Source organism: Cynocephalus volans, chromosome 5 (assembly GCF_027409185.1).
Source record: "Cynocephalus volans isolate mCynVol1 chromosome 5, mCynVol1.pri, whole genome shotgun sequence".
Lineage (NCBI taxonomy): Eukaryota > Metazoa > Chordata > Mammalia > Dermoptera > Cynocephalidae > Cynocephalus > Cynocephalus volans.
In genome coordinates, this window is record NC_084464.1 from 113,117,220 (window position 1) to 113,131,118 (window position 13,899).

The 13,899-nt window shown below is 34.6% G+C and overlaps 1 protein-coding gene across 1 annotated transcript in view; it reads left to right on the top strand.

The window, feature by feature from the left end:
• The window catches only part of SLC16A10 (solute carrier family 16 member 10), a 125,044-nt gene that overhangs the window by 56,631 nt on the left and 54,514 nt on the right, over positions 1 to 13,899 (top strand). The gene's annotated exons all lie outside the window — the stretch shown is intronic.

Sequence of the window (13,899 nt, forward strand, 5' to 3'; positions counted from 1 at the left end):
TCAAAGATTAAACAACTATAGAAATAATAGGATTGTATGTGTATTAATTTATACTACTTCATTCTTCAAAGGATTTGAGGTGGGTTTCAGAAGCATAAAACACTACACAAATAAAATGGTAAAGTAGGAGTAGAAAATAAGAAATCAGCAACAATTGAAAAGACCTGGTATATGTTGTTAAGACCAGGGGGAAAATAACTAATACATCAGGGCCTATATTGTTGTTATAATGAAAAAGCAAATTTGACTCTAAGCTTTCTGATAACCATCATGAAAAGGGAAGCATGATGGATGTGGATAAAGAGAACAAAATTGATTGATTAATCAAAGAAGCAAAGTGTTTTCTATCCCTTAGCTTCTTATAGGAAGCACTGGGTAGTGAATGAATGTTAGCATTGCCCTTATGGTAGATGTAATGATGGATTTCATCAGGCAGTTTGTCTAAATGTCTCTTGAGGAAAGCTGAGGCTATGACTTCGAGACAACTCTGAAAGCAAGTCTATCAGGGGTCAGGATGATCTGATCTGTGTTTACAGATTTTGGGTCTGGCCTAATCTAAGTGTAACATATGGAGAGTACACTGCACAATTTCCCCATCTTCTTTAAATATGATTGCGTGCAACAGGGCTTTGGAAAAGAGCTGTCCAGGAATTTTAGGACCTGTATCGTAGATATTTTATTGTTGAATAACACTGGGTTCATTTCCTTCAGAAATCAAACTAGCAGATAGTAAGGTTGGCATCCTCTTATGGGAACTGAAAAGCCTAATCAGCACCCACATTTGGCTGTATGACTAGCACACTGCCTTATGGAAGTGGGCTAGGGATTTTATCAGGTTAGAAAATGTTCATTACTGTTAGTGTGAGTTTTAATAAATTAGGGGCAAGAAGCTTTGCATTAGAAGCCTGAACTGTGAATCTAGGTTAGGAGTGAAAAAAAAAAAAAAAAAAATCTCCTAAACTCAACATTGTATGTGCACCGCTGTGAATTTCTGACAGATGTGAAGGTGAACCCTCAGCAGTTGATATGGGTTTGATGTATCATGATTTTTATTTTTCAAACTCAGAATTTACCTTACTTTTCGTATTTTAGGAGTCGTATATGATATGCGATTCCAGAAATCTCTGTCGTTGCTACAGCCATGTTACTTTAGTCCAGTGATTTCCAGGTGATGTGAATGGTTATAGGTCAGTGGAGATGTTGGTCCCTCAACTCTTCCTCAGCACTCCTGAGTCCCAAGTCCCTGAGCCATTGCCTTGAGCTGCGAACAACCTTTTCTTTTTACTTCAGTGGGCAGTACAAGTATTATTATTTTCTATATATGCCATGATCTGAAAAATATGCAAAGCAATGCTTTAGTTCACTTTAGATCTGTGTAAATTTAATATCACTTTAAAGATCTTTATTTATAGTCTTGATATTGTTAACAGAATAATATGGTTATTTGAAGAAGTGATTTCCTCTGAAAACATAAATTCACTTCTCCTTTTACTTTTGTAATTTTCTGAGGTGAAAACTAGAATTTCAGCTTTTGTTTTTACTCTTGGAATGGATGGTTACAGACAGCAAGGGAGAAGGCTAGAATGACCCATGTAATAATGGATTAGAGTCAGAGATAGAACAAATTCATATTTAGCTTAATATAGATGCTTACATATGGAAAATATTTTAGATATGTGTATATACATAGGTTGGTATACACAAATGCATTCCATAGCTTTACCAAACTGAGTGGGCTCAGAAGCATCAATACCCTATAGTAACAAGCACACCTAGCTACCCAGATCTTGGTTTCTAATAGCATTCTCCAGTAAATGTAACCAGGGCTCCTCGAAGAAAGAGCTGATTGTAAGACTGGGGCAGAAAATATACAAGATGAGCCTGGAGCATCTTATATATCAGAAAGCAAGGAAGTGCTCAAACAAAAACAAAAACAAAACCCAAACAAACAAAAAACACAAAAAAACCCTCCATAATAATGGTGGTATGTTAAAGGGTCACAGAAGCCAAGTGAAAGAGCTCCCAATGGCCAATAAAATAAAGTATGTGAATATAACACAAAATATAAAAGATATCTGTGAGTCCACACTGATATAAATAAATGGTTGAATAAATAAGTATGGGAGAAAAGGCAAATTTCCCATGCAGAAGAATTGCAAATAATTTATGTAGGTAGATACTTCATCCTCAAGGAGGTAGAACATAATTCCCTACTTTTAAGTGTGACGTCCTTCTAAGAGTGCAGTATGAAAAGGAGAAAAGAAGGTCACTTCACAGTTGACAGATACTACCTCAGCCAGGTGATCAAGGTTTACATCAAGAGCAATAAGTCACGTGGATGCTATTTACCCATGATATGATGGGATAAAATAGCACTTTACTTCTGTGGTCTTCCTTCTAAACCACTCATAGTCCCAGACTAATCATGAGAAGGACATCAGACAAATCCCAACTGAGGTACATTCCACAAAACACCTGATAAGTACTCCTCAGTGCTATCAAGGTCATCAAAAACAAACTGTCACAGTCAAGAGGAGCCTAAGGGGACATGATGACTAAGTATAATGTGGTATCCTGGACGGGATACCAGAACAGAAAAAGGACATTAGGTAAAATCTAATGAGATCTGAATAAAGTATGAACTTTAGTTAGTAATAAAGTACCAGTATTGGTTCATTAATTGTGACAAATGTACCATACCAATGTAAGATGATAATAGGAGAAACTGCATGTGGGGTATATATGGGCACTCTCTGTACTGTCTTCACAATTTTTATGTAAATCTGAAACTATTCTAAATTGAAAGTTTATTTTTAAAAAAGCCTCAAATTTTGATCATGCTGTTGAGATAAAACTTGGGTGTTTTTTTAATCTGAGAATGAGTTTTCCAAGAATTGTAGTTGCAATTTAGCCAGGCAGTCAGTATTCAGCTAAGCCATACAATATAACCTCAGTATATATAACTACAGTATACCTGTAGTTCTAAGGCAGATCTATGCCACACCAAGTGTCAGAAATGTGGTACACACTGCCAGCATCTGTGAACATGTAGCCAAAAAAAAAAAAAAAAAAAGACTTTCTTAACTGCAAGCATCATGAAACGTTATCAGTATGCAGAAATGATGGAGAGGGGCAAAATAGAGAGCTCTTCTATTGTACTTTTATTTGATGTTTTCAAAGAACTATTAATAATATAATGTGAAGAGAAACTTTAATTCCAGAGCAGTGGGATATATGAGATTTTAAGATTTCAATTTTGCAACGTAGTTTCTCTCATTTTAAAAGCAAGCTTTATAATAAAAGGTGTTTGAAATTGTTTTTACTATTTTTAGCTCATTTTTTTGTAAAGCTATTTTACCTCTAGAATAATCTTTTGAGGACCTGGGTACTAACCTTAGTATCTTTTTTTATAATTCAATATTTCAAACAAACAGAAAAATCTAGGGAATAACATAACAAATACATGTTCTATATATCCATTACCCAGATCCTAATATTTTCTTATTTTTTTGGAGGCTTGCTGGTGTGGGGATCCGAACCCCTGACCTTGGTGTTATAACACATACTCCAACCAACTGAGCTAACCAGCGAGCTCATATTTTCTCATTTTTTAAAAGATGTAAACATTACAGACTCAACTGTAGTCCCCTGTGTACCCTTCACTATTCCTAATCCCCTTCATCCACGCCTTCCCAGAGGTAATCACTATCCTGAACTTGCTTTTATTATTCCCTTCATGTTTTATACTATGACTACATATATGAGGATCCATATTCCATTGTATGTTAATACAACATTTCTTAATTCATTCTGCTCTTGGGTATTTAGGTTGTTTCCATTTTTTCTTTTGCTATTACAGACAATGTTTCAGTGAACATTCTATTTTTTAAAAAAATTTCTTTTGGGGCTGGCCGGTTAGCTCAGCTGGTTAGAGTGCAGCCTTGCAACACCAAAGTCAAGGGTTCAGCTCCCTGCACCGGCCAACCACCAAAAATAAATAAATAAATAATTTCTTTTATATTTATTTAAGTTTTTCTTTCTGCAATTTTAAAATATTTAAAGCTCTTTGAGAACATTCTGTTGGTACATTTTAGTTTCTGGTCAGTGAACATTCTTATTCATGTTTCCTTGTTCACATGTGCACAGTTTCTCCAGAGTACATACCCTATAGTGGAATTGCTAGAATGTGCGGTATGAACATCGTCAGCTTTTCTAGGTGTTGCCAATCACTCTTCACAGAGGTCATTCCAATTTACATTGGTATGTGCAAGACAGTTCCTATTTCCCTATTGCCTCACTAAAACTTGGTATGGATAAACTTCTTAATTTTGCCAAATTGAGATTTATTATTCTTTTAATTTGCATTTTTCTGATTACTAGTGAGCACCTTTGCAAATTTTAATTGGCCACTGGACTTTCTCTTCGGTATATTTCCTCCCAACTCTTGCCCATTTTTCTGTGGGGTTGTCTTTTTCTTACTGATTCATATGCTATCTTATACATACAAGATGATAATAATTTGTTATATGCACTGCAATGATCTTCTCATTTTGTGGCTGATTCTTTTTACTTTGGTTCTAGTATTTTGTTATATAGAAGTTGTAGATTTTAATGAGGCCAGACTTTATTCATATTTACCTTCATGGTTTGTGCTTATGTCTTGAAAAAATACTTTTCTATTGTAAGGTCAGGATACTTCTAATTTAAGGCCCTCAATTCACCACCTCCCTTTTGCCCCCCCCCCCCCCCCACCATATTTAGCTTTTTAAACCTGGAATAAAAAGTTTTCTCCATATACTGTATTTTTTTTTTTTAATTTCAGTGACTATTTTTTCATGTCCAGGATTTCTACTTAATGTTCTTTTTAATGCACTTGCTTTTGTTTCATTTTTGCTCATTTCTTTCATAATTTCTTATTCTTTTAAAATGAAAATTATTTCTTTGAAGGTCTAAACATATTCATTTTGGAGTGGTAGTTGGAGTGGTGTATAGAATTAATTTCATCTGGAGTGACTGTACTTGCTAATTGGTGATTTTTGTTGGCCTGCTTTGTTAGCTTCAGGTTTTTGGAATTTGAGTTTAGAAAATCATTCTGAGCAGGATGTATATTTTGTTTGTTTGGTTCTCTCCATTCTCACCCTCCCTACCTAATGGTTTGTACTTTCTTTCACCTGGTTCATTGAGTCCCAGTTCAGAACCAGGCCTTTTTAACGTTCTTGCTCCACAGTAGCATTGAAAGTCTCACAAACTCAGCCAGAGAGCCAGTGGGGTCCTTGTTTTTAGGGCCTGGTTATGAGGCTGAGTCTGTATCCTCCTCCTTCCCTTAGAGGCTTGTACATTTCTAAATCTTTAATCCATGTAGAAATCACCATTCCCATCCAGATCCCTCTTGGCTCCAGCCTCCTTTCACAAGGTGTGGGGGAGTTTGAGCTCTGGCCTCAGCTTGGCTCTCTTTTTCTGTCTCTGAGGTAGCACTCTTAGTCCTCTTTACAATTGCCAGTGCCTGCTTCTAGACCTGGGCCCCAGAAGGCAGGCCCAACCCAGCTCATCCTTTCTTGCAGTTCAGCCATGGACAGGTATTTTTCCTATTTTCTTTTTTGCTATTCTAACTGTATTGTTACTTTGTATTTGGAATAGGGGATGATGCATGGAAGTATGAATTCACTGTGTCATCTTGATTAAGTTCTAGATTTGTCTAATTTCAGCTAGATTGTAAACTTCTCTAGGGAGCTTTATCAACTGCATCAGGCATGGTGCTTCACTGGAGTACCTGGTGGATGTCTTTTGAATGAGGGACTCTTGTGCATGTCTTCTTATTCTTGGTGACAACTGAAATGTTTGAATCCCATCAAAGTTGCATAACCTTGACAAATTGCTTAACACCTTAATCTCTTTTTGCCGTCTTTAAAATGAAGATAATATCTCATAGGATTGCCTGAGGATCTAATGACAGTTTTGTGCCAGGTCCTTTCCATGGGTTATGAGGTACTCCAGAAATGTTAGTTCTCTCCTATATCTGCCCCTGCCCCACCCTAATCAGTAATTAGTCATTTCCCTGTCAGAGCAAACTATTTTCTGAGATTGTTGTAGGTATAGCGTTCTATAAAATGTTAATTAGGTTAAGATGGTTGATAGTGTCATTCTAACTTTTATATTCTTACTTATTATTGTTTTTTTTTGATCTGCCTATTTTGTTAAGTACTGAGAGAAGTGTACTAAAATATACAACTATGATTGTGGATTTGCCTATTTCTCCTTTTAGTTTGGTCAGTTTTTGTTTCATGCATTTGTTTTTTTAGATTTATTTCTTGTTAATATTTTATCTAGGTTCATTTTTTAAAAAAAATCAGCACTATCAAGGTATAATTGGCACATATAATAAAAATTCATGTTTATAGTATACAATTTGATGAGTTTTGACATATGTATACACTAAGGAAACCATTACCACAGTCAAGGTAATGAACTTATTCATCACCCACAAAGGTTTCCTTGTGCCCCTTCATAATCCCTCCTTCTTCCCCACCAGGTAACTACCGAGATACTTCTGGTCTCTATAGATTAATTTGTATTTTTTAGAATTTTGTATATATGGAATCATACTGTATGTACTCTTTTTCGATCTGTCATCTTACCCTGAGTATAATTATTTTGACATTCATTCATGTTGTTCTGTTTATCATTTCACTCCTTATTGCTGGATAGTGTTCCATTACATGGATATAACATAATTTGTTTATCCAGTTACTTCTTCTGGACCTTTGGGTTTTTATAGTTTTTTGACTATTAGAAGTAAAGAACTCTAAACCTTCATACACAAGTTTTTGTCCAGACATATGCTTTTGTTTCTCTTAGGTAAATACCCAGAAGTCGAATGGCTGGGTTATATGGTAGGTGTATTTTTAACTTTTAAAGAAATTCCTAAATTGCTTTCCAAAGTGACTGTACTATTTTATATTCCCCGCAGCAGTATGAGGGGTCTTCAAAAAGTTCATGGAAAGATTCATAAAAGATTCTTATCTTTTAATTCTATCTTTCCATGAATTTTTTTGAAGTACCCTTGTATATGAGAGTTCCAGTTGCTCTTCATCCTCACCAACACTTGGTATGATAAGTCCTTTTAATTTCAGACATTCTAATAGTGTGTGTGTGGTTTTTCATTCTTTTAATTTACATTTCTCTGGTGACTTATGATACTGACTGCCTTTTCATATGCATATTTTCCATTCGTCTTTCTTTTTTTTGTGAAGTAACTCTTCAGATCTTTTGCCTATTTCTTAATGGAAAGTTGCATTGCGGGCCGGCCCGTGGCTCACTCAGGAGAGTGTGGTGCTGGGAAAGTTGCATTGCTTATTTTTTACTGAGTTTTGAGAATTCTGCATAAAATCTGGATGCAAGTTCTTTATGAGATATGTAATTTGTAAGTCTTTTCTCCTAGTTTGCAGCTTGTCTTTTTATTCTCTTAAGTATCTTTCAAAGAGAAGTTCTTAGTTTTGAGGAAGTTTGGTTTATCAGTTTTTTCTTGTATGGATTGTGTTTTTGATGTTGTATCTAAGAAATATTTGCTTAGGTTGGTCAGTTAGCTTACTAGATAGAGCGTAGTGCTGATAAGACCAAGGTCAAAGATTCAGATCCCCATACTGGCTAGCCACCAAAAGAAAAAAAAAGAAAAAGAAATCTTTGCCCAAACCAACGTCATAAAGATTTTCTCCAGAAAAAATGTTTTTTTTTGGCAATTGGCCGGTGAGGGGATCCAAAACTGTGACTTTGTTGTCATAAGGCAGCACTCTAACCAGCTGAGCTAACTGGCCAGCCTTTCAAAACATTTTTTTCTTTTTTTTTTTCCCCCCAATATTTTCTTCTAGAAATTTTATAGTTTTTAGTTTCACATTTAAGTTCTATAATCCATTTTGAGGTAATTTTTTAATATGGTGTAAGGTAGTGACCAAATTTTATTGCTTCCTATGTTTTTGAAGCTCTGATTTACTAAGTATACATACATTTATAGTTGTTAAAGCTTCCTGATGCCTTGACACTTTTATCATTATGAGGTATCCTTCTTTGTTTTGATTAATACTTCTTGTCTTGAAGTCTGTGTTGTTTAATATGAGTATAGCAACTCGAGCCTTTTTAGGACTACCGTTTACATTGTATATCTTTCCATCTTTCAATTTATTTGTGTCTTTGTATTTAAAGTGCATGCTATGGTTTGAATGTGTTCCCCAAAGTTCTCATATTGGAAATTTAGTCCTCAATGCAATAGTGTTGAGAGATGGGACCTTTAAAAAGATCATTAGGTCATAAGGGCCCTTATGAATAGATTAATATCATAATCATGGGAGTGAATTTATTATTGTGAGAGTGGATTTACTATAAAAGTGAGTTTGGCCTCCTCTTGCTCTTTCATGCTCTCTTGCCCCTCTGCCTTCCACCATGGGATGACACAGCACAAAGGCCCTTGCCAGATGTGGGCCCCTCAGTCTTGGACTTCCCAGTCTCCAGAACTACAAGAAAAAAACCTCTGTTATTTATGAATTACCCAGTCTCAAGTTTTCTGTTACAGTAGCACAAAATGCAAAATGGACTAAGACAATACATTTCTTTAAATGGGATATAATTGGTTCTTGCTTTTTGATCCAGTCAAACAATCTTTGCCATTTGATTTGCCATATATATATATACACATATATATACATATATACATACACATATACATATATACATATACACATATATATACATATACACATATATACATATATACATATATACAGATATATACATATATATACATATATACATATATACATATACATATATACATATATATACAGTCTTTAGCCTATTTTTATTTAATATAATAATTGATATGGTCTATTTAGGTCTGACATTTTGCTATTTGTTTACTATTTGTCTTATCTGTCTTTTATTCTTTTGTTTCTTGTCTTCTGCCTGCCTTTGCATCAATCAAATAATGTTTAGTAATCAATTTAAATTCCTCAATTGGCTTTCTAGCTATATCTCTTTGCATTATTTTTTAGTGCTTTCTCTAGGGATTACAATATGCATCTTTGAGCAATTCCAATATATTTTAAGTTAACACAGAATTGCTTTAGGTAAGATATAGGTATATTGGCAATGGTATATTTCCATTTACTTCCATCTTTAGTGCTGTTGTCATACACATATACACACAAAACATCTATATACAGTGTTATAATTTTTCTTTAAACAGTAATATAAAATAATTCTTGTAAAGGAAGTGTGTGTGTGTGTGTGTGTGTGTGTATTTTAATCTTTCCTTTGAACCCAAATTGCCAGTGAGTGTCATTTCTCTTCAGCCTGAAGAACTTTCTTTAATAATTTCTTGTAGTGTAGATCTACTAGTGACAAATTCTCTCAGTTTTTATTATCTGAAAACATCTTTATTTTGCCTTCATTTTTAAAGGCTAGTGTAGCTGGATATAGAATTCTTGGTTGACAGTTTTTTTTTCCCTCTTTCAGCACTATGAATGTGACAGTTCCAGTGTCTTCTGTCTGCCATTATTATTATTATTTTTTTTAACAAGTGGCCAACTGTTAATGGTATCATTGTTCTCTCTGGATGTAATATGTTATTTTTCTCTGTCTGCTTTCAGAATTTTATCTTTGGCACGCAGCAGTTTGATTATGATGTACTTGGAAATGGTTTTCCTAGTGTTTACCTGACTGGGGTTCTTTGAACTTATTGGATCTGTAAGTTAGTTTTTCACAAAATTTATAATTTTTATTTTTAGCCATTATTCTTTACTTCTTTTGCTCCTTTCTCTTTTTCCTCTGTTTTAAAAACATCAGTTACACTTAGGTTGGGACTCTTGATTTTGTTCCACAGGTCTCTAACACTTTGTTCATTTTGTTTAATATTATTCTCTCTGATCTTTGGATTGGGTAATTTATATCTTTGTGTTTACAGATTCTTTCTTATCTTTTATCTCCAATCTGCTAAGTTTATTGACTGCATTTTTCAGTTGTTATACTTTTTATGGTTTGAATTTCCATTCTGTTGTTGTTATTGTTGTTTCTGTTTCACTCTGGAGATTCCCTATCTATTCATTCAATAACATCATTTTTTACCATAAATTCTTTGAAAAGTGTTATCATTTAATTCTTCCAACAAACTTATAATAGAAATTTTGAAATCTTTGTCTGCTAAACTAATAACTGAGCCCATTCAGAGTCAATTTATATTGATTGCCTGTTTCTTTGCATGTCTTGTAGTTTTTGGTTGAAACTTGGACATTGTAGATAATATTTTTAAATAACTCTGATTCTATTGTGTTCTTCCAAGGATTATTGAGTTTTATTTCTAGCAAATAGCTTTCTTGGGCTCAAACTGCACACTTCATTTCTCTGTGGTGTGCAGTAGCTGATAACTGTTCAGTTCTTATAATTTCCAGATGCTGCTGTTCTTTAGTCTGGCCGCCTCTCAGACTACCCAGAACTTGCATAGTTTTTTGGTCTTTAACAAAGCCCACAGATTTGCAATTATCTGAAGGAGGGTTTGCATGACCATTTCACTCCAATGCCAAGAACAGAGTTGTTTAGCAAATATTTTTAAAACCACATATAAGTGAAATATAACTACCAAATAATCTTTTAGGGTGGTGATAAAATGGCCATGGAAAGTACAATCTACCCATTCCTTAATTTTTGTGAAGTTGCCAGACAGCTCCATGTTCCAGGAATCATTGAGACTTTGTTAGATACTATTTTGCATTTTAATCTCAGTCTTGCATACTATTATTTCATTTAACTTAAGGCTATTAGACCAATGTTGAGTTATTACAGAGCAAAGATATCTTGAAAGAGGCCAATATTAAGTGGAAATACATGTTGGAGCTACCAAAAAGGGAGACTATTAATCAACCTTTAGCTACGATAAATTTTCCCTTTGGGTGTTTTCAATTGTAAATACCTTGCTCTTGCAATCATTTACATCTGCATAATTACAACACCTTGTTTTACTTAGTATCAGGAAAATCTTCTTAAATATTAAACCTAACCTAACCACTTCCTTGAGTGATTTGCATCCTCTGTACACTGAGAGCTAGGGATTTGTTCTGAGAGTGGAGTAGGAAACAAAAAGGGTCTGCATGAGGAAATTGGAAAGCTTCCTGATATTCTTCTGAGAAAGATTTTTCTGCATTGCTTCTTGGATGTGCCTCTCTACAACATCAAACATACACACATATTCAAATAAGAGTATTCAAAAGCACATTCTAAAGCCTTTCTTACACATTTTTTGGCATCTATATCTCTTAAGATATTTAGAATATTCTATCTGATATTCTGATTGGATCTCTATTTGCATATATGTTATTAGACTGAAAATTGTTGGAAGGTAGAGAAATCTCTTAGTTGTTTTTTTATTTTCAACAGCCTAGGATAGTGCCTAGAATAAAATGGGCACTTTTAATAGAAAGAAAGAGAATGTTGTGTTTTTATATCACAGTATACAACTAATTTAAATAGCACCTTTTCCATTGAAAAAGATTTATTTCGTCAACATTAGAAAACTGTATGTGGGTGTTTGGTAAAATGACATAGAGGCACTAGGCCTAGTTTGCATTTTTTATAAAAGTACCACTTTATAGAGTTTTGAGGATTAAATGAAATAATCTTCTGAGCATGACAAATATATTATCAGCACAATAGCTAGCTCTACTGAATCCTTATTATTAATAATCATAGTCAGACTTGGAAGGGGTAAAAGAGAACAATTGTCCATTTTATTTTTATAATGTATATAACCCATAAGACCATGGATTCTTTGGGTGCCATGTTAAAACTTTCTTTTTTTATTTTTTATTTTATTTTTTTAATTTTATTTTTATTTTTATTTTTTTTTAATTTTATTTTGTCGATATACATTGTGGCTGATTATTGCTCCCCATCACCAAAACCTCCCTCCCTTCTCCCTCCCCCCCTTACCCCCAACAATGTCCTTTCTGTTTGCTTGTCGTATCAACTTCAAATAATTGTGGTTGTTATATCTTCTTCCCCCCCCCCGTTTGTGTGTGTGTGTGTGTGTCTGTGTGTGTGTGTGTGTGAATTTATATATTAATTTTTAGCTCCCACCAATAAGTGAGAACATGTGGTATTTCTCTTTCTGTGCCTGACTTGTTTCACTTAATATAATTCTCTCAAGGTCCATCCATGTTGTTGCAAATGGCAGTATTTCATTCGTTTTTATAGCTGAGTAGTATTCCATTGTGTAGATGTACCACATTTTCCGTATCCACTCATCTGATGATGGGCATTTGGGCTGGTTCCAACTCTTGGCTATTGTAAAGAGGGCTGCGATGAACATTGGGAAACAGGTATACCTTCGACTTGATGATTTCCATTCCTCTGGGTATATGCCCAACAGTGGGATAGCTGGGTCGTATGGTAGATCTATCTGCAATTGTTTGAGGAACCTCCATACCATTTTCCATAGAGGCTGCACCATTTTGCAGTCCCACCAACAATGTATGAGAGTTCCTTTTTCTCCGCAGCCTCGCCAGCATTTATCGTTCATAGTCTTTTGGATTTTAGCCATCCTAACTGGGGTTAGATGGTATCTCAATGTGGTTTTGATTTGCATTTCCCGGATGCTGAGTGATGTTGAGCATTTTTTCATATGTCTGTTTGCCATTTGTATATCTTCCTTAGAGAAATGCCTACTTAGCTCTTTTGCCCATTTTTTAATTGGGTTGCTTGTTTTCTTCTTGTACAGTTGTTTGAGTTCCTTATATATTCTGGATATTAATCCTTTGTCAGATATATATTTTGCAAATATTTTCTCCCACTCTGTTGTTTGTCTTTTAACTCTTTTAATTGTTTCTTTTGCTGTGCAGAAGCTTTTTAGTTTGATATAATCCCATTTGTTTATTTTTCCTTTGGTTGCCCGTGCTTTTGGGGTCGTATTCATGAAGTCTGTGCCCAGTCCTATTTCCTGAAGTGTTTCTCCTAAGTTTTCTTTAAGAAGTTTTATTGTTTCAGGGTGTATATTTAAATCCTTAATCCATTTTGAGTTGATTTTAGTATACGGCAAGAGGTATGGATCTAGTTTCATTCTCCTGCATATGGATATCCAGTTGTCCCAGCACCATTTGCTGAAGAGGCAGTCCCTTCCCCAGTGAATAGGCTTGGTGCCTTTGTCAAAGATCAGCTGACAGTAAGTGTGTGGGTTGATTTCTGGATTCTCTATTCTATTCCATTGGTCAGTGTGTCTGTTTTTATGCCAGTACCATACTGTTTTGGTTATTATAGCTTTGTAGTATAGCTTAAAGTCAGGTAGTGTTATGCCTCCAGCTTTATTTTTTTGGCTCAGCAGTGCTTTGGCTATGCGTGGTCTTTTATTGTTCCATATAAATGTCTGAATAGTTTTTTCCATTTCTGAGAAAAATGTCTTTGGAATTTTGATGGGGATTGCATTGAATTTGTATATCACTTTGGGTAGTATGGACATTTTCACTATGTTGATTCTTCCAATCCAAGAGCATGGGATATCTTTCCATCTTCTTGTATCCTCTCTAATTTCTCTCAGCAGTGGTTTGTAGTTCTCATTATAGAGATTTTTCACCTCCTTGGTTAACTCAATTCCGTTAAAACTTTCAAAAACTAGAAATTTTGAGTTTGCAGTGGCAAGTAATTATTCATTTAAGAATTAATTTCTCCTTGAATTTGATCAGAAGACAGACCTAACTTTATCTATTACTAATTATTATTGTAACAGAATATTCTTTTAGAATTTTAGCTGAGGCACTAAGGTACGATAGTGTGAATTTCGAAAGTGAGATATTTCATGTAGCTTTTCAAAGTAGGTGTTCAAGAACCAGTTAGAGGCTCTAAGCCCATAAGTATACTTATGAGTCA